Source organism: Vigna unguiculata, chromosome 4 (genome assembly GCF_037176805.1).
Source record: "Vigna unguiculata cultivar grain cowpea cultivar isolate G323 ecotype 2 chromosome 4, ASM3717680v1, whole genome shotgun sequence".
In the NCBI taxonomy this organism is placed as follows: Eukaryota; Viridiplantae; Streptophyta; class Magnoliopsida; order Fabales; family Fabaceae; genus Vigna; species Vigna unguiculata.
The window spans coordinates 7,102,287-7,121,895 of NC_140795.1; the positions used below are offsets into that span (position 1 = coordinate 7,102,287).

Sequence of the window (19,609 nt, forward strand, 5' to 3'; positions counted from 1 at the left end):
CTCAGATTTGACCTCGCTACGTGCAAGAGAATACCTCAGTACGCTGAGGACTAAACTCTGATCTGACCTCGCTACGAGTGAGAGAATACCTCAGTACATTGAGGGCTAAACTCGGATCTAACCTCGCTACGAGCGAGAGAATACCATAGTACGTTGAGAGCTTCAGTAGACTGGCCTCAACTTAATCAGTTTATCTTTTTTATGTCGAGGTCTCCCTCAGGCCCACCTATGCTCTGTCATTTTACTTATCTTATGTCGAGGTCTCCCTTGGGACGACCTCATATGTTGAGGTCTCCCTCAGGCCGACCTCCGCTTGATTGTTTTACTTATCTTATGTCGAGGTCTCCCTCGGGCCAACCTCATATGTTGAGGTCTCCCTCAGGCCAACCTCAGCTTTATCGTTTTACTTATCTTATGTTGAGGTCTCGCTCGGGCCAACCTCATATTTGAGGTCTCCCTCAGGCCGACCTCAGCTTGATCGTTTTACTTATCTTATGTCGAGGTCTCCCTCAGGCCGACCTCATATGTTGAGGTCTCCCTCAGGCCGACCTCAGCTTGATCGTTTTACTTATCTTATGTCGAGGTCTCCATCGGGCCGACCTCATATGTTGAGGTCTTCCTCAGGCCGACCTCAGCTTGATCGTTTTACTTCTTATGTCGAGGTCTCCCTCGGGCCGACCTCATATGTTGAGGTCTCCCTTAGGCCGACCTCAGCTTGATCGTTTTACTTATCTTATGTCGACGTCTCACTTGGACTGACCTCAACTTTATCATGTTATATATTTACTTGTACTATACTAGAATATATGGACGGTTTATGACAACCTTTCATCCCAACAAGTTGAGGATTGAAGGTTGGAGGACTGTGTACCGTCGAGGGAATGGCCGACCTCAACATGCTCATTTGAATTTCGACTCGATAAATATTTATCACAAAACAACGAGTTTCAGTCACAGGCCGAGGTGACGAGTATTTGGGCCGAAGTGGGCCAAGGTGGCCGAGGTGGCCGAGGTGACGAGCAAATATCCCTGGATTTTAGGAATAACCATCCCCCAAGCGAGATTTCAGGAGAGAATAGTGGAGAAGTGGGTAGGTTGGTTAGCTAAAGATCTGGTAGTAAGATAGCAGTTTTAAGACTGAAAGACCCTATATATACATGAGGGACGTGTGAAAGAAGAGGGATCGGGACGGCAGAGTTGATTCTCAGTTCTAGTTCAGTCCCTAATTCCAAACTGGAACATAGACGCCCACCGTGGGGCTCGGTAAAATGAGGTCCTAACCACAATAATGTGAAAAAATCACAATGATAAAGTACTCCACGAAGAAAGCATCTATGGCAGAGTTGGCAACATAGAAGAGACGACAAAGGTCTTTTGATTCTCAACGACGAGGGCTCGTGATGATCTCTGATATGGTTTCAGCAGTGGTAGTCTTGACGAAGCTGAATGGAGAGGTGAGCTCTAGGTCGACCTCGAAGCAAGAAGGGGTTCAACATCAGTCAGCCTAAAATCTCCCCCACAAGCACAATGCTAGACAGAGAGGTAGGCTCTAGACCGACCTCGTAGCAGGGAGTGAATTGATGTCAGTCAACCAAAAATATCCCCTCATGCACGAAGCTAAATGGAGATGTAGGCTCTTTGCCAATCCCAATTGTATCCTCTTTACAAACTTTTCATTTGTATTACTTTACGTAATATTAAAAGCTCATGAATTACCTATTTTACAAAGCGCCAAAACAAACTCAAACTCGACTAAAAAGCAGGTCGACCCCTGCAAAACAAAAAATGTTTGACAACTTGATCCGACATCGCTACGAGCGAGAGAATACCTCAGTACGCTGAGGACTCAACTCGGATCCGACCTCGCTACGAGCAAGAGACTACCTTAGTACACTGAGGACTCAACTCAAATCTAACCTCGCTACGAGCGAGAGAATACCTCAGTACACTAAGGACTCAACTTGATCTGACCTCGCTACGAGCGAGAGAATACCTCAATACGCTGAGGACTCAACTCAGATCCGACCTCGCTATGAGCGTGAGAATACCTCAGTACGTTGAGGACTCAACTCGGATTCGACCTCGCTACGAGCGAGAGAATACCTCAGTACACTGAGGACTCAACTTGATCTGACCTCACTACGAGTGAGAGAATACCTCAATACGCTGACGACTCAACTCGGATCCGACCTCGCTACAAGCGAGAGAATACCTTAGTACGCTGAGGACTCAACTTGATCGGACCTCGCTACGAGCGAGAGAATACCTTAGTACGCTGAGGACTCAATTCGGATCCGACCTCGCTATGAGCGAGAGAATACCTTAGTACGTTGAGGATTCAACTTGATTCGACCTCGCTATGAGCGAGAGAATACCTCAGTACGCTGAGGACTCAACTCGGATCCGACCTCCCTACGAGCAAGAGAATACCTCAGTACGCTGAGGACTTAACTTGATTCGACCTCGCTACGAGCCCAAAGAATACCTCAGTACGTTGAGGACTCAACTCGGAGAGAATACCTCAGTACGCTGAGGACTCAACTCGGATCCAACCTCGCTACGAGCGAGAGAATACCATAGTACGTTGAGGACTCAACTCGGATCCGAGCTCGCTACGAGCGAGATAATACCTCAGTACGCTGAGAAGTCAACTTAATCATTTTATCTTACTTGTGTTATGTTGAGGTCTCCCTAAGGCTGACCTTAGCAAAATCAATTTATATATTACTTGTCTTATGTTGAAGTCTCCCTCAGGCCGACCTTAGCTTAATCACTTCTATCTCGAGGTCTCCCTCGGGCCGACCTCATGTTGATCATCTTACTTGTGTTCTTTTGAGGTCTCCTTCAGGCTGACCTCAGCTTAATCATTTTACTTACCTTATGTCGAGGTCTCCCTCGGGCCGACCTCATATGTTGAGTTCTCCCTCAGGCCGACCTCATCTTGATCATTTTACTTATCTTATATTGAGGTCAACCTCGGACCGACCTCATATGGTGAGGTCTCTCTTAAGCCGACCTCAGCTTGATCAATTTACTTATTTTATGTCGAGGTCTCCCTCGGACCAACCTTAGCTTTATCATGTTATATATTTACTTGTCCTATACTAGAATATGTGGACGGTTTATGACAACCTTTCATCCCAGCAAGTTGAGGACTCAAGTTTGGAGGACCGTGTACCGTCCAGGGAATGGCTAACCTCAACATGCTCATCTGGATTCTGACTCGATAAATATTTATCATAAAACAACGAGTTTCAGTCATAGGCCAAGGTGACGAGCATTTGTGTAAGACCCGGGAAAAATTAATTAATTAAATAATTAAATAATTAATAAATGCGGGTAGAAGGCGCCTTTATGGCATTAATTGTTGTTTATTGTGATGTGGAAAAGTATTAGCTCAAGCGGTTGAGAGTACTTTAGTTGTGTAAGAGGACTTGGTTTCGAGTCCTAAGTATACCAATTATGTGTGATTGTTTTGTTATTGATTTTTAAGAACATGTATGAGTAGGTGATTGGTATTGTAAATTTATGTTGATTGTGTATATCATCAAATGTGGTTTGGCATAGTGGGTATGCTTTGTTCTTGTGGGTGGAAGGTCACGGGTTCAAACCTTGGTAGACAGAATTGACCTTTATTTTTATTAAACTTGGTTTGGAGTGAATGTGGAAAGGTTGAGAACCTAGCGGGGGCAGCCAAGAGGGTTGGAAAAACTATCAAATATTTAACATTAAGAGGAATTAAAACCCACCCTAAGCCCAAATTCGTTTTATTTTTTTAAACTCATCTTAAAGGCACCTATAAAAGCCAAAAGTTAGGTAAAGGGAAGGGTTTTGGCAGTATGTTGAACTGGTGTAGAGAGGAGCACGAGTTTGAGAGGGTGAATTGAGTTTGGGTGGGCAAGAGTTGAAGCAAGAGGAGATTTTTGAATCAAGGGATCCTATCTGCACAACTTTGATCACACATTCCAAGTTAGGGGAGCTGAACCCAAAATTTGTGTTGTTGTGCGTATTCTATGTTTTTTATGAACTTATGCGTTGAATTTCGTGATGCTTATGATGGAAATTGGGGGAGGGTTATGAATTGGTACTGTTGTAATTGGATTTTAGACTAAATACATGAAAGAAAAGGGGTTTATGCATAGTATGTGCGAGAATGGTGTAGGACTTGGAATTTGGGAACTTTATGAGTCTATACTATGCCAATGTGATGTTGCAACTTGTGTAAAGTGTTTTGGTATGCTCGAATTCTGTTTGGTATGATTTGTGGTGCGAATAGGACAAGGTTGGAGTGAGTCGAGTGCGTGATCAGTGAGGGAATCTGCATTTCTCGCTCAGGCGAGCTTGGCTCGCCTAGGCGGGATTAGTAGAGTCGCATACCCTATTGCCATTCGAGCGTCTCGCTCAGGCGAAGTGGATGGGTTTTGAGCGACATAGGCTCTCGCTCAGGCGAGTGAGGTCCGCCTAAGCGAGATAGCGAGGGAGTTGCGCATGTTGAGCGCGACTTCTCATCCAGGCGAGGGTTTTGTAGGTTTGAGCGAACCAAGGTCTCGCCCAGGCGAGATGGCCTCGCTTGAGCGAGATGTCTTGGTCATGTTTTGGTGCTTGGTTGTAGTTTAGCTTAGGCGAGCCTAAAATTGGTGTTTGGGCGAGGGATGGTCTCGCTTAGGCGAGGGGATTTTGCCTAAGCGAGATGACGTGATTTTGTGGCTGTTTTAAAGCTCGCCCAAGCGAGGTGAACTAGCCTAAGCGAAGCAGAGGGCTTAGCTTGGGTGAGAGGCTCTGGCTTAAGCGAGTCTTTGTGGATTTCTCATGTTTGAATGATCTTGTGTGTGAGGAATGACTACTTTTCTTAAGTGTATGAAGTATATGCATGTGTTGTGGTGGGTGGGCTTGAAGGACTAAGTCCGTTAGGGGTTTGGGATGTGCTCAGTGGTTGGACACATGATGGGCATGGAACTGGTTAAGTTCCCGTCGGCTACTAATGGGCGAGGAGTCCTTAGTATGGTGATTGCATGTGTCGGGCGCACGATGGGCAAGGAACTATGATGTTCCCGTCGGCTACTATTAGGCGAGGAGTCCATAGTATGGTGATTGCGTGCGTGCCAGGGTCCAAGTGTGAGACTTGGATGTTTATACTACAGGCGAGGAGTCTGTAGGGCAGGACTATGAGCGGGATAGGCTCATAGGGTTGGACCACGAATGAGTTAGTTTCGTGGGAGCACAGGGAAGTCCTAAGACCTAGTTCATGCATATGACTCATGAAGGACTATGAGGTCATGGTTTGGGTGATTTGGAAATTATGAAGTTAATTATGTTATTTTGGGTTGGGAAATATATTTATATTCATGTTTTATTTATATAATGTGCATAGCTCACCCTTTCTGTGTGTGTGTGGCGATGATCGGATAAATTGTTATCCGGGAGCAGATGATGTGACAGGTGGGTCAGGAGATGCTTAGACTCGGAGCAATGGCTAGCATGGGATGTTTTGTAGATACATATGTATACGTTTACTATTTTGTTTTTGAGAATATTATGTAAACCCGACATGAGTCGTTGACTTTTATTCCAGTTTTTATAAATCATGGATTCCTGGATTTATGGATTTTAATTGTTAAAGTTTTAAAATTTCCCTTGTTTTTGGGAAATAGTTCATATTCAATGTGGAATTTAATGAAATTTCGAATTTTATTTATTTTATATCAGTAATATTCCTTAGGGATGTTACAATTTGGGCCGAGGTGGTCGAGGTGACGAGCATTTGGACCGAGGTGGCCGAGGTGACGAGCATTTGGGTCGAGGTGGCCGAGGTGACGAGCATTTGGGTCGAGGTGGCCGAGCATTTGGGCCGAGGTGGCCGAGGTGACGAGCACTTGGGTCGAGGTGGCCGAGGTGACGAGCAAATCAGAAGAGAATAGTGGAGAAGTCGGTAGGTTGGTTAGCTAAAGATTTGGCAGTAAAATAGCAGTTTAAAGACTGAAGGTTTCTATATACACATGAGGGATTAAGGAAAAAAGGAAGTGAACTCAAGAGTGAGGGAGAGAGAGAGAGAGAGAATTATTGTTCTGGTTTGGCATCATTCCTAGACCAGAACAACTTATACATTTGGATTCAGAACTTTAACTCTTTGACTCATTTGGATTTAATTTGACATAATCTTCAAACAACTTATACATGTTATCCTTTAAAACATTAATCTTTTTTTCACAAATAGAAGGATCAATCTTTGAATAAAAAAATTGAATTGCTTCAAACTTCATCTATAGATCAAGAATAGCCCCAATAGCAAGAATATCACAATAGTGATCCCAATACTTATTAAACTTGTTCATCATACTCAACGACATATCTTTAATCGTCAGATCATCACGTTTTGCATTTTCCCGCAACAAACATTCAATTTTCCAAACTTGCATGAAGTAATGATTTGAAGTTGGATAAGAAGAACCTGAAATCAAATTAGTCATTACATAAAATGGCTTCAAAAACTCACACATTTTTGTAGCCCTTTTCCACTCATCATTTGATGGACAATGAACATACTTTCTATCACAGATAGCCAAGCTTGCAAAGGCACGTCAATATCTAATTGCACTGTCAAGCATAAGGTAGGTAGAATTCCATCTAGTAGCAACATCCATTCTCAAACCTACTTTGGTATTAATACCCCTCACTTGAATAATACATTCTTTAAATGCAATTTTTCTTGCCTCTGATCCTCTTACATACTTGATACTCTCTCTAATCTTATGTAAAGCATCAAAAGCCACCCTTAATCCCTCTTGCACAATAATATTCAAGACATGTGCACTACATCTTACATGAAAGTAATCACCATTACATATCAAACTATTTTGCAAATTCAATTGTTCACTCAAATTTTTTTGCAACACCTCATTGGCACTAGCATTGTCTAATGTGATAGAAAATATCTTCTTATTTATTCCCCAATCAAGCAACAAAGCAAAAAAAAATTTGTGCCAAATCATGACTAGTATGTGGAGGTTCCATTTTACAAAAGGCAATAATCTTACTCTTTAACCTCCAACTCAGATCCACAAAATGAGCAGTCAAACAAATAAACCCTTCTTGATTTATAGAAGTCCATCAATCGGATGTCAAACAAATTCGGCTAAGATTTACGCATTGGGAGTTTCACCCTCTCTTTGTGTTCAAAAAATTTCTTTCAAATATTAGACACAGTTGTATTCCTACTTGGAACTCTTACTTCTGAATTTAGATATAAAAGCAATTCTTTAATCCACTTATATTCAAAAAAAATTATATGGAAGTCCATGTTGAATAGTAGCGATTGAAATATGGTCATCTACAACTGTTTGGTCAATTTCCCTAGATCTTAATTTCCCTGTATGATCAATTATCATTTTCCCCACGACATATAGACATATCTAATATTATAAAATGGCAGCGTGATTGAATTTGATTTGACCATGCTCTGATCTAATTAGAAACTACCAAACAACTTCCAATAATATTTTTTTTTATTATGAAACAAGCGTCACAAAAATTGAAATGAACACATGGGACCACAAAAATAGAAACCATTAGGAAGGGTTTTTTCCAAAGGGGTTTTAGCCAATTAAAAATATTTCTCAAGTTCCAAAATAAATTATGAAGTGAAAGCGAAGGAGAAAGATGAGAGATTGAAGTTAGAAGCGTACACCGGTATACGAAGAGAACTTGACAGTGGTTGTTTTTAATATTTTGTCTCGATTTCAAAACTGAGATATATTGGGGCGAGACCAAAGACAACTTTTGGTCTTGGGTGTGAACCGAAGCCATAGAGCCACTTTTTTGCTTTGGTTCCTAGATGACCCAAAATCATATAAGTTCCAGTTAATTACAAAAATGACATCGTGTTTTGATAGGTTTTGGGTGCACTGGAATCGAGACCTAAAGACTGAGGTAAAAAGTGAAAACTGCACTAGTGGTGAAAATGATGAACAAACAAATAATGCAGAATCTGGAAGGAGCAATTTGAAGACGCCACCAGCGAACAAAAGATGCAGTGATGAATTGAAGAGAATAGCATTTAGGTTTAGGGTTTTATTTTTTAATATATATATATATATATATATATATATATTTAATATTTAAAATTTATTGGTAGTTTGGTGCGCCAATCTATTTCATCACGGGTTCAACCCGAATGAGCCAAGTTCTTAGTAGGTCGAGTTCATTTTTGTCCCTACTCAAATTTGTAATTTTTTTTCAACCCAATCCGGTCTAAATCCGTGGTGAGCCGGGTTGATTCGCGAGTTATAACTCATTTTGACAACTTTGATTGATCTGGTAAATTTGATATTAATTTAATATAATTAATTAGAACAAGTTTGATAATATTTTATTTGTTATTACTTAATAATTAATATTATACAAAATAAAGAATACATGCATAGAGGTCTCGGATTTTAATATATAAGTATTTATTAAAAATATTCTTAATTATTTTTCTTTATCACTTATCTTTAAGAATAATATATATTGTTAATATATATAAATATTTTGGTTCTTATTTTAAAAATTATTTGTTTAAGAATATTGTTAGAAATTATTTTAATATTATTATCTCAACTGTTACTTCTAAAAATGTCTCTTTTATAAAATGCGTGTTATTTTTAGGTTAAAAATTATTTTATATATGTATTTCTAAATATTGATTAGTAAATATGTTTTCATATGTATGTTGAAAGATTGTTATATTCAATATCGTAATTTCTACTGATTAAATTTTTCGTTACTCACATTAAATAAAAGGATATACTTTAACTATATTTTAAGCAACTAATTGATTGTAAATTTCAAGTAAAACACTAAGCTCTAGAGAGTGTACAATGTGAAGGATCTGAGCCCGACAAACATTTGTGTTGAAATTAAATAATTATTATTTGCAAGATATTTGTAATTTAATTAATATACGTTTATTTATAAATAAATTTATTTCAATGAATATTAAAGTTGTTATATATAATTTGAATTATATTAGGTGGATTAACCTTCATTTTGGGGTTCATTTTGGGGTTGAATTCAAAATTCATTCATTATATTTAATTTGACTAACTTTAAGTTCGATTTGGAGGCGGTGAAGAGTTGTTGTTATAGAAACAAAGGTCATCTGGTATTCTTTGGTTGTACTGCTTTTGTAAGTGCCAGAGAGATGAAAACAATAAATAAAATGGTGTATGACAGATTTTGTACGGGCCTTTTGAGTAGGAAAGTTTATCAATAAATTAGGAGGTACATAATATAATTTTATGGAATTTGTTAATTTTGGCTAAAAACTAAGAACAATTGAATTTCACGTATTTAATGAACAAAATTTAATTTTAACTTCGTCAATAAATATTTAAAATATCCGAAAACAACATTCAAACTTTTTTACTTTTATCTCTATTAACTTTATACCTTTATCATACATCATCAATATCATTTAAAAGATTAAAAGTGATACATTTTGAAATTAGGGAAACTAAAGACTAAAATAATAATAATAATAATAATAATAATAATAATAATAATAATAATAATAATAATAATAATAATAATAATAATAATAATAATAATCTTTAGTGTGAGATGATTTTTTTAAAATAGACTAAATCTAAATTTTGAATATTTTGAAAAAAAACACATATTTTAACACTTCTAATTTAAAAGGTTTTAAATTTTACATAATTGATTTTGTAAGTTTAAAGAGGGTGATAAAATTTAATCCTATAAAAGATATAATAATTTTTTCAATTTCAAAAAGAAGATTCCGAAATATAAAGAAACTAGAGTGATCCCTTTCCAGCCATTTCCATTGAATTGTTTTCATGTGACGATTTTTGGTCTTTCGTTCCTGATATTTTAGAGGAATGAATCGCGAGGAATGTTGTCTTCCACAAACACGGATTCCTTATTCCACTTGCGATTGCACATCACAGTCCATATCACAAGTCAATACAATAAATTTAATAATTTTTATTTCACTTGTCATAATACATTTAGAGCTGTTAAAATGGATTGGAATCCGCGAGTCAACCTGGCTTACCACAAATTCGAATCCGTTTAGGTTGAAATTTTTTTACAAATTTCAATACGGGTCGATTTTTGACCCGGTTCATCTAAAATCCGGCTCACCGGAGTTGAACCCGTGGTGAGCTGGGTTAGTTCACCAACCCGCAGATAAAAAGGTCACACAAACGTTTTTTTTTATTAAGTTGGGCTTTACATTTGGGTCATGTTAGGTTGTTTTTTCGGCCAACATATAAATAATTTGTATTTTCTTGATTTTAGTTTGTATTTAGATTCTATTAAAGTTTATTTATATTTTAATTAGAATTATAATTTAGTTTTGACTGAAAAAGAAATGAAAAAATGTATTTTTTTTAATTAAGTGAACCGTGAGCCAACCCGTTTAACCTGCCAACTCATGGTGGGCTGAGCCAGATTCGAATTTTTTTGTCTCGCTAAAAATTGAGCAAGGTTGGGTTGACTCACTAAATGATCAATCCGTGATGGGTCGAACCGGGTTGGGTCGGATTATCCGTTTTGACAACTCTAGATATATTACAATCTGATATAACAAATAAACATAATAAATTTAACTTTATTTTTAATAAAAAATTAAAATAAATATAAATCAAGTTATAAAATAAAAAGATATCAAATGTCCTTATTATAAGGAGGTGGAGTGTTTTTGGACGTGTAGAAAGAACAAATATTTCTTTTCAGAGAGCGTTTCCACTGTCCCATTTTTTACGGACAGTGACAATTTGTTTGTAATTATGTGAATTCCTCATAAAGATGATCTTTAGTTGAATTGTTAGAGACTCAATAAAAATCTACTAAAAAATGTTCATCACTAAAAATTTAATCGGTAATAACTGTAAACTGAAGAAAAAAATTGAGTAAATACTTCCTTAATATTAACATGATTCTTAGATATTTTAGTCTCTATTAATAAAACTAAATAAGAGAAAGAAAAGTATTTAATAGGTAGGTTTAATTACCGATTTAGTTCCAATTTTCGTTCAAACATATTAACTTAGTTATTCAATTTTTTTAAGTTTCAATTCAGTCTCAACTTTAAAAAATTGATTTTGATCAATTTTTTAAGACTAATCAAAGAATTTTTTTGTCAAAATTAAAGTTTTTAATAAGAATTATTTTGTTTATTGGTGTAATTAACATAATGTTAATGTCAATTTTGATGAAAAAGTATCGATCAGTTCTACCAAAATTTAATGATAAAGATCAAATTACATTAATTTTTTAAAAATCGGATCAAATTGAAATTAAAATAGACAAGAGGACCAACTTGACAATCTTGAATGAAAACAAAGACAAAAAAAATAATTAAACTTTATCTATAAATATTTTATTAATAGCTATTCTATTTTTTTTTTATATTAGACTTTCATGAATTCGTTTTGTTCTAAATGATTATATTGAGTCTCATAATAACAATTACATGATTAGTAACAATTAGAATACCTACATATGCTTAGAAGTAGATAAATACACATTTAAATAAAAAAGAAAAATCAATAAAAAAATAATAACAAAAAGTATTTAAAAAAAGGAACAAATATGTTATTCATTAAAAATATATAATTTTTATTTATATAACATAATATAACTACGAGTTATAATATATTAGAATATATTGTTGCCAAAAAATGATTATCCTATTAAATATTAGAGTATGAATAGATTTTGATAAAAGAAAAAGAAAAAAAAATACTGTATTTTGGTGTATAATAGGTAAATTTATCAAGAAACCTTGCACGTGTCGTCATTCACTAGCAAGAGATAGAAGAAGCCTGATGATATACAGAGAAACTTTAGCACTACAACCACTGAATACATAAATTTGAAGCATGTAAATAATAATAGGTCTTCGAATCTTACTGTTTAGCAAACATTTCATGAACATTATTGAATTACTTCAGCGTGGCCTTGGGTCGACAATATCAGAAAACAGCTTCAACATCAACTTATCATTGTCATTGTCACTATTCTGGTGCTTTTCAGGATCAAACACATGGTTAATATCTTCCTTTGCGCCTTCGTCGGCACTCTCTTGCAGTTTCATTGCAGACTCTAGCATCAAAACGACATCGTTCATGGACGGCCTCTTCATCCCTTCTTGTGATAAACAACTCACCCCAATCTCACAAAACTTGGCCAAACAATCGGGAGCGATCTTCCCTTTCAATATGGGGTCCACAATCTCCGCCACTGTCCCATTTTGGCAGCAATATCTGGCCCAATTAGCTAGTGACACCTGTTCGATTTCTTCGGTATGGATCAGAGGAGAACGGGCACAGAGTACCTCAAACAACACCACGCCAAAAGAGTACACGTCAGACTTTTCCGTCAGTCGCTGCCGAGTGTAATACTCCGGATCCAAATACCCAAAGGTGCCTTTCACGGCGGTGCTAACATGGGCCTTCGACATCTCATTCGGCCCAATTTTGGATAGCCCGAAATCCGAAACCTTCGCCACCCACTTCTCATCCAACAAGATATTCGTCGTTTTCACATCACGGTGGATGATCATGTGGTTCGCGCCACTGTGAAGATAGCGTAGTCCGCGCGCAGCGCCAATGCAAATCTTCAACCGCTGCTTCCACGAGAGAGGGGGATTATCGGTGCCGTAGAGGTGGTCGCGGAGGTTTCCACGTCCCATGAAGTCGTAAACGAGGATCATCTCGTTGTTATCGCAGCAGTAACCGATGAGTGAGACGAGATGGCGGTGGCGGAGTTGCGAGAGCATCTGAATCTCGTTAACGAACTCGCTAGCCCCCTGCTGAGAACCGTGTCTAAGGCGCTTGATAGCGACGGGGACTGAGACGTCGTCGATGTAGCCCTTGTACACGTGTCCAAATCCTCCGTCGCCGACGATAAGGACGTTGTCGAAGTTTTTGGTGGCGGCTTTGATCTCGACTAGAGAAAACCGGCGGCATTTATTAGAAGGCAGAGAAAAAATCTGTCGCTTGGTTGACTTGGTCGTTGAGAAGAACAGTGCACTCCTCCACTTGGAAATGGTCAACAACAGGATAAAGAAAAGGACAAACGTGATGAAAATGACACCGGAAACTACCGCCGCCGTGATACCAATTATCTGCCTTCTGCTTTTACTATTTCTCTTTTGATGTGGTGTCTGAATCGGGTCCGGGTTAGGTCCGGCGAGGTTGTTAGTCCTAGGGTCGCTGATTTTGAAGATCTCGAGACCGTTCAGGATAGCATCGCTGTACATCGTATCCACACTGCTTTCGTAAGGATGCATTTGAAGCGAGAGATTAAACTTTTTCTGACCACCATTCTCAGGAATCAAAACGGCGTAGTTTCTGTGCACAGCCAGACCTTTTTGTTTCTGACTCCATTTCATTACATCTGAACGTGCTTCAGCCAACTGGCTCGCTATGTAAATGTAGAACTGCATGTCACCGATGTCAGTAATATTGGGATCAAGCTCGCAAAAGTGGAGCCTGAGAACGTAAGTGAAACCAGCATCAACGGGGAACTCCCAAGTGAGGTTGCTCATTTTGTTCAGAGTGGCGTTTGTGCCCAAGCTACGTGCTGTTCTGAACAGTTCCTTTGGTGCCAAGTAATCGGGATTCACGGTTATGTTCATTTTCCCATCTAAGTCAGCTGGTAGATCATCATTCCTCGGATTGTTTTTGATAAAATAACCTTCTTCGGCAGCCCAATCCCTGAACAAACCGGTGTCGTTTTGCGGTGAGATTTCCTGGCCCCCCGTTTTAATACGATACACTGTTTCCATGGCAGTGCTACTTTGGACGCTGAATTGCGTACCATGTCCCACGAGCGTGAATCCGACATCATCTAGTGGCGTGTAATATAAATCGGTTGGCATGGAAAGCACCTCGATTCCATTGATGAAAGCGTAGGAGTTTGGCTCCGAGGGAGTGAAGGTGAGGATAAGGCTCTCAGCGTCGTTGACGTTGACCACGAATTCTCTGAAAATAGTGTCGATGGCTTGAGCGTCGGCGTTGAGAGAGGTGTTGAAATCTTGGAGGAGAATGAATTGGTTGGAGTGAACAGAAAAGGATGCCTGGGTGCGTGAATAGGAAGGGTAAGAAGCGGGGAAGAAGAAGAGTCGAAGGAATTTTGGGCCTCCGGTGGAGAAAAAGAAGGAGTATCTGAATTCGGAATAAGAAAGGCGGGCTGTGGCGTAGGGGACGTGGTTTGTCGAAGGAGATTGCGTTGTGGCTTTGGCTGAAACGGTGGCGTCTTCGTTTATTAAGAGCCCTGAACCTGTGTCCCCGGTCCATGTCCTTTGGCCGTCGTAGGATGTTCCGGAGGAACCGCAACTGATGGTGAAATTGTCCACTGGAGTGTACGCTTGGAGGTGTGAGAAGAGATGGAAAAAGAGGAAGATGAGAGTGTTGAACCTCATGGTTTGCACTGAGAGTGACTGGAACCTTGTTATCATCCTTGACAAGAGTTGCCTGGAAGTCCGCCTGAAACAAACTTCTCAGTGAAAGATTGACTTCTCTCTGCTGCTGCATACCACATATTGTAATTAATAAAAGAAAAATTATAATCATATATCTTTAAATTATTTTTTTACATTTTTTAATATTTTATTTTTTTACTTCATTCACTTCAATTTATTTATATTTTAAAATAAAATAATTTTTAATTTTGAATAGTTCTAAAATGAAAGATATGGTATTTATGTATCATCCGTATAAAAGTATTTAGATCTTAAATACCGTGGTAATTAAAATTATGTTTTATTGTTTATTATACAGTATATATATAAAATTATATCTATAAATCTATAAATTATATATATTGAAATAACACAGATAGCTAATTTCATTTTTCAAAAAGAATAAACACCGAAGATAAATTTATTAAATTAAATTTGGAAATTTTCAATGTGGAATAGCTGGAACAATATTGTGGAAATGTGGAGTGTTTAAACACGAGACAAGAAGCTTCTCCACTATTCAACACATAACTTTTCCATTAGCTGGAACAATCTCCATATAGGTTTTCAAATTTAAACAAGCTTCCTACATTTTGTACGCATATTCCAAACCTTTCATGTCTTACTTTCACTAATAATAAACAGATTATGCTTTCAAGCATTTTATCATACTTAAAATATATTAAAGTTAAAAAGAAGACAATAGTGTTATAAGTGTGTATAGCATATTAAATTATAATTTAAGTTAATTTTTATCCTTCTATATTGCGAAAGAATTGGTAAAGTGTCTTATGAGATTATCCTACCTCCTTTGTTAATGCTTCATTCAGTATTTCATGTCTCTTAGTTAAGAAAGTATGTGTCTGACCCTTCTCATGTGCTAGAAGTGGAGGCTTTGCAAATCAGAGAAAATCTCTCAATAGAGGTGCCGCCTGTTGGTTTAGATGATCGCCAAACAAAGCACCTTAGAGGAAAATCCATAAGCCTTGTCAAGGTTGTTTGGGATAGGAGAACATATGGTTCTACTTGAGAGTTATAGGAGGATATGAAGCAGTCATACCCATATCTGTTCTCTAATAAGTCAATATTCGAGATCGAAAATTTTTGTTGTCGGGGAGAATGTGAAGACTTACAAAATTGAGTTTTAAGAGTGGTTGTATTTTAAAGTAATGAGATCCTATGATTTTAATAACAAAAGCTTACGTATAAATAGAAATTTCATAAAAGGATCGCATTACTTAGAAAACACTCTATCTCTCTAAAAACACCTTTCTAAGAACTCTCTCCCTTCTCTCTAAAGTTTCTCTTCCTTCGTTCATCTCTTTGAAGATCGGAGATTGCTAGAGTGATCCATGTGGCGAGCTTTCCACTTTTTTCTAATTAGTTTCTTCAATTGAGTAAGTTGGTTTTCTACTCTTTTTCCTTTGGGCATTCATTCTTAGACATGCATGTGAGAATCTCTTGCTTGCATGTGGCTTGTAAGTCCTTATTGTGAGTCTCTACTGATCAATGGTTCTAATGGTATGTCGTGATCATGTTTGTGTTGTTCCTAGGTTGTGTCTGTATGTTCTGATAGCTTGAAGGTGGAATTTGATACTCCTTGAGCACTTTGAGTCATCCTTCAGGTAAGGGAAGCTAATTACACTATTTTTGAGTTGTATAAATACTGAATTGGTAAATTGCATGACTTTACTGAGATTAGCTTGTGCAATTGAGTTGTTGCATGTTTCATGATGTGTGAATTTGGGTGTTAATTCTGATGTTGCTTATTTAGAAGCATTTGTTGATTTGATATTTCTTTTATACCAATTGGTACTAATGTTTGTGTGAAACTGAATTTGGTATGAGTTGGGCATCTGTGAAAACTATTAGACTACATAGAATGGACTTGATTGACACAATTATGCAAAATCAAATCTTGTAAAATTATGTAGACTCATTGGTCGAGTGTGAACTAGCTGAGCGAATCCTATGTTAGGGAGTTTCTAACTTGGTAGTCATTAAGCGAGTATATCCTCACTGAGCGAATCCAAAGTTAGAGGCTCACTGAATTGAGAGTCGTTAGTTGAGTTATGCTTGTTGAACGACTCCATGGTTTGAGAGCTTACTGACTTTGTCGTCGTTGGTTGAGAAAACGCTTGTTGACCAAATTTTGGAGGAATTTACCTTTGAGAGTTCTAAGGATTCACTTGTTGGGCAAGCCATATGGTCATTAAACGAGTGGACTTTTGTGCACTTTTCGCCTTGCGAGTGGATGGTCTCGTTGAGCGAATGTATCATAGTCTAGTAGTCATCTTTATATGAAATTTTGGTGTATTGTAGCAAGTGTGGACTATTACTTAGGTAATGGTTGGTGTGTGTAATTAATTTTAGATTTATTATATGATTGTGAACATGAAAAATCATGAGGTTGTCAAAATTTTAAGGAGAAATTCTATGATGGTGGTATTTTAGTATATGCATTGACTTAAGGATTCAATATGGAGGTATCATTTCTCTAAATAACTACTCATACTCAAGTAGAGCATAGTAGGTTATGTGGGGAAGAGAAGAAGGAGGTCTTAGTCACTAGAATTGATCAAGTCCTAGGCACGAAGAGGACTTACCTTGTGAGTGGTTGGGTGATATCCCTTGATGACTTGGGCCCATCCAAAGGCCCAATGACTAGAAGATGGACCTTCAAGGACCCAGTGTAATTCATGGACTTCAAATGCTATTTTCTTGGGCCAAAGAGGATATTAAGATATAATGGGGTTATCCTAGCCTAGTAGAGTAGATTTCAATTGGGCCAAATGTTTAGGCCATGCTTCTAAAATAAATTGTGAAGTACATTTCACCTAGCTTTTCAATTGGGTCAATTCAAACCCAATTACAAAGACTAGGTCGAGAGCTTGCATCTAGAATAAGCCATGCATTGCATATTAAACACATGTGTTAAACAAGAGTGGCGTGACTAGGACACATGGCAAGTGATCCACACTTTACAAATTTGAGATCTAGATATAGATCTTGATTCACATGGTTCAAATGCCTAGCTTCATTTGCATGACATTTCACATCTCATTTTTTATGCATTTGGATATGCATGCACACTCTCGAGTTTTGATTTATCACGAACAATTGGTAAGTGCAATTTCAATTCTGATTTTTGCCTCTTTTATCTAAGACCTTCACAGAAAAATAGAAAAAAAAAATCATTGAAAAAGGTTGCGAAATGAAAAAATGAAAAATAGTTGAAGTGGAGGCTTGTTTTCACATTGTCTAGCCTTGCAATGAGTGATAAATCAAATTTAAGTGCAATTTTGAGGCTATTTTAATCTAGTTTTAATTGGCCCTAATGGATTAACTCACTTGTTTTCGACTAAATCTTGAGATTAAGACACACATCTTTGCCATTCAATTACATTTGCTTTCTGTTTTAAGTTTGTCACTCTATTTTAGTGCCATTCATAGGTTCATTTTGTTGTGCATGCCTTGTTTCATTGCCTTTAATTTCTTGCTTGTCCATTGTTGGATAATCTTTCCTTTTTGTTTCAATTCATTCCTTTGACTTTGGCTTTTATTGTGTTAAGCCTTTTATTTGCTTTCTCTTCTTGGCTACTCTTTGGTGTCCTTTGAATTGTGGTGTAAGGAGAACTTTACCACAATGAACCCATCTTTGGAAGTAGCATATTGGAGGGTGGATATTCAATTGAAACTCCATGCTAAGGACCTTTCAAAGGAGCTTACCATATTCAAAGTGAGGGGAGAAAGAGAGCCTAAACACCAAGAGAGTTGCCTCGGGAAAACTAGCCACACTTGGCTTATAACATTTGTTCTTTCCATTTCTTTTGTAAAACCATTGCACCAAATGTCTTGGAAGAGCCTTTGGTGTTCTTCCATCTTTTTGGCATATTTAAACTTGTTAGTAATTGGTGTAGATGGTGAGTGTGTGTTGCTAGCCAAAGCTACAAGCCTCACCATTAGGAATTCGACTAGTTTGCAATTTACCTTTCACGTTTTTAGTGGCTTGGTTTAATATATAAAATTCTAAAACCTCTCCAACTTAGGAGTTTGTCTTTAGTGTGGTACTTTGATGATTTTTTTTTTTTAGTCAAAAGCTTTGTGAAAACTTATATAAGTTCAAGAGCACATCTTTTTTGTGAAAGTAGCAAAGTAAGTAGCAAGGTAAACTCTGGCTAGATAAGACTTGATACTTAAGCATTCCTTTGTGAATCACCTTTCTTACTTGGGAGGGAACTTGTGAAAAACTACAGACTTTTATTTTAAGAGAACTTTTGAAATTAAAAGATGATGACAAGACGTGCTTCTAAGCAAAGTGATAGTGGGTCTGATAGTAAAAGAAGTGTTCAAATACAATATGTTGAAGAATTTAGAGAGTTTGAAATAAGAGTTGAACAAGAGTCTAAAGATAGGAGAGAACTAGAGCAAGAGAGGGAACAAAGAGAAAAAGAAAGGGAACAAAGATAAAAGGAGAGGGAACAACAAGAAAAAGATAGGGAACATGTCGCAACCTAAATCATGACGGAACGGTGAACCAAAAAGAAATTGGTTTTGAAAAAAGAAATTTGAAGTTGCCACCATAGTTTATTCTAGAAAACTACAGAAAACTATAAAAATAAAATAAAGTCTACGAAAACCAAATTAAGGGTCCGAGAGTCGGTTACGCATAGGGAAGGTATTAGCACCCTACAACGTCCCGTCCAAAGGTGGTACCTCTAATTAAATTTGTAAAAGAGATGTGTTTATTTTATAATATTTATGTTTCCCACAAATAAAAAAATATTGAATAGAATTATATTTGGAATGAAAAGGACCCGACAAGCATTAACCTTGGTCCTACGTATTCTCATTAAAAATGAGAAATTAGGGCTACGTAGTTCTTTGTAAAACTATTTGGAAATGACATTTTGAAAGTGAACTTGACAAGGTCTGACCTCGCTCCTACGTATTTCAATTCACAATGGAAAATCAGGGATCACGTAGTTCTTCATAAAACTTGATTAGAATATTTAATTTTTAAAGTTGTCTTTTGACATTTTTGAAAATAAGTGTCAAGCGACGCGTGCGGCCGGGTTGACACAAAAAACATTTTTTATATTTTGAAAAAGAGTGTCGTGTGATGCGAGTGCTCAACTA

General features: G+C 37.4%; 1 pseudogene; it reads right to left on the reverse strand.

Annotated features, from left to right (window-relative positions):
* Nucleotides 1-11,744: 11,744 nt before the first annotated feature.
* LOC146886707 (receptor-like protein kinase FERONIA pseudogene) lies at nucleotides 11,745-14,622 on the reverse strand (annotated as a pseudogene).
* Nucleotides 14,623-19,609: the final 4,987 nt, after the last annotated feature.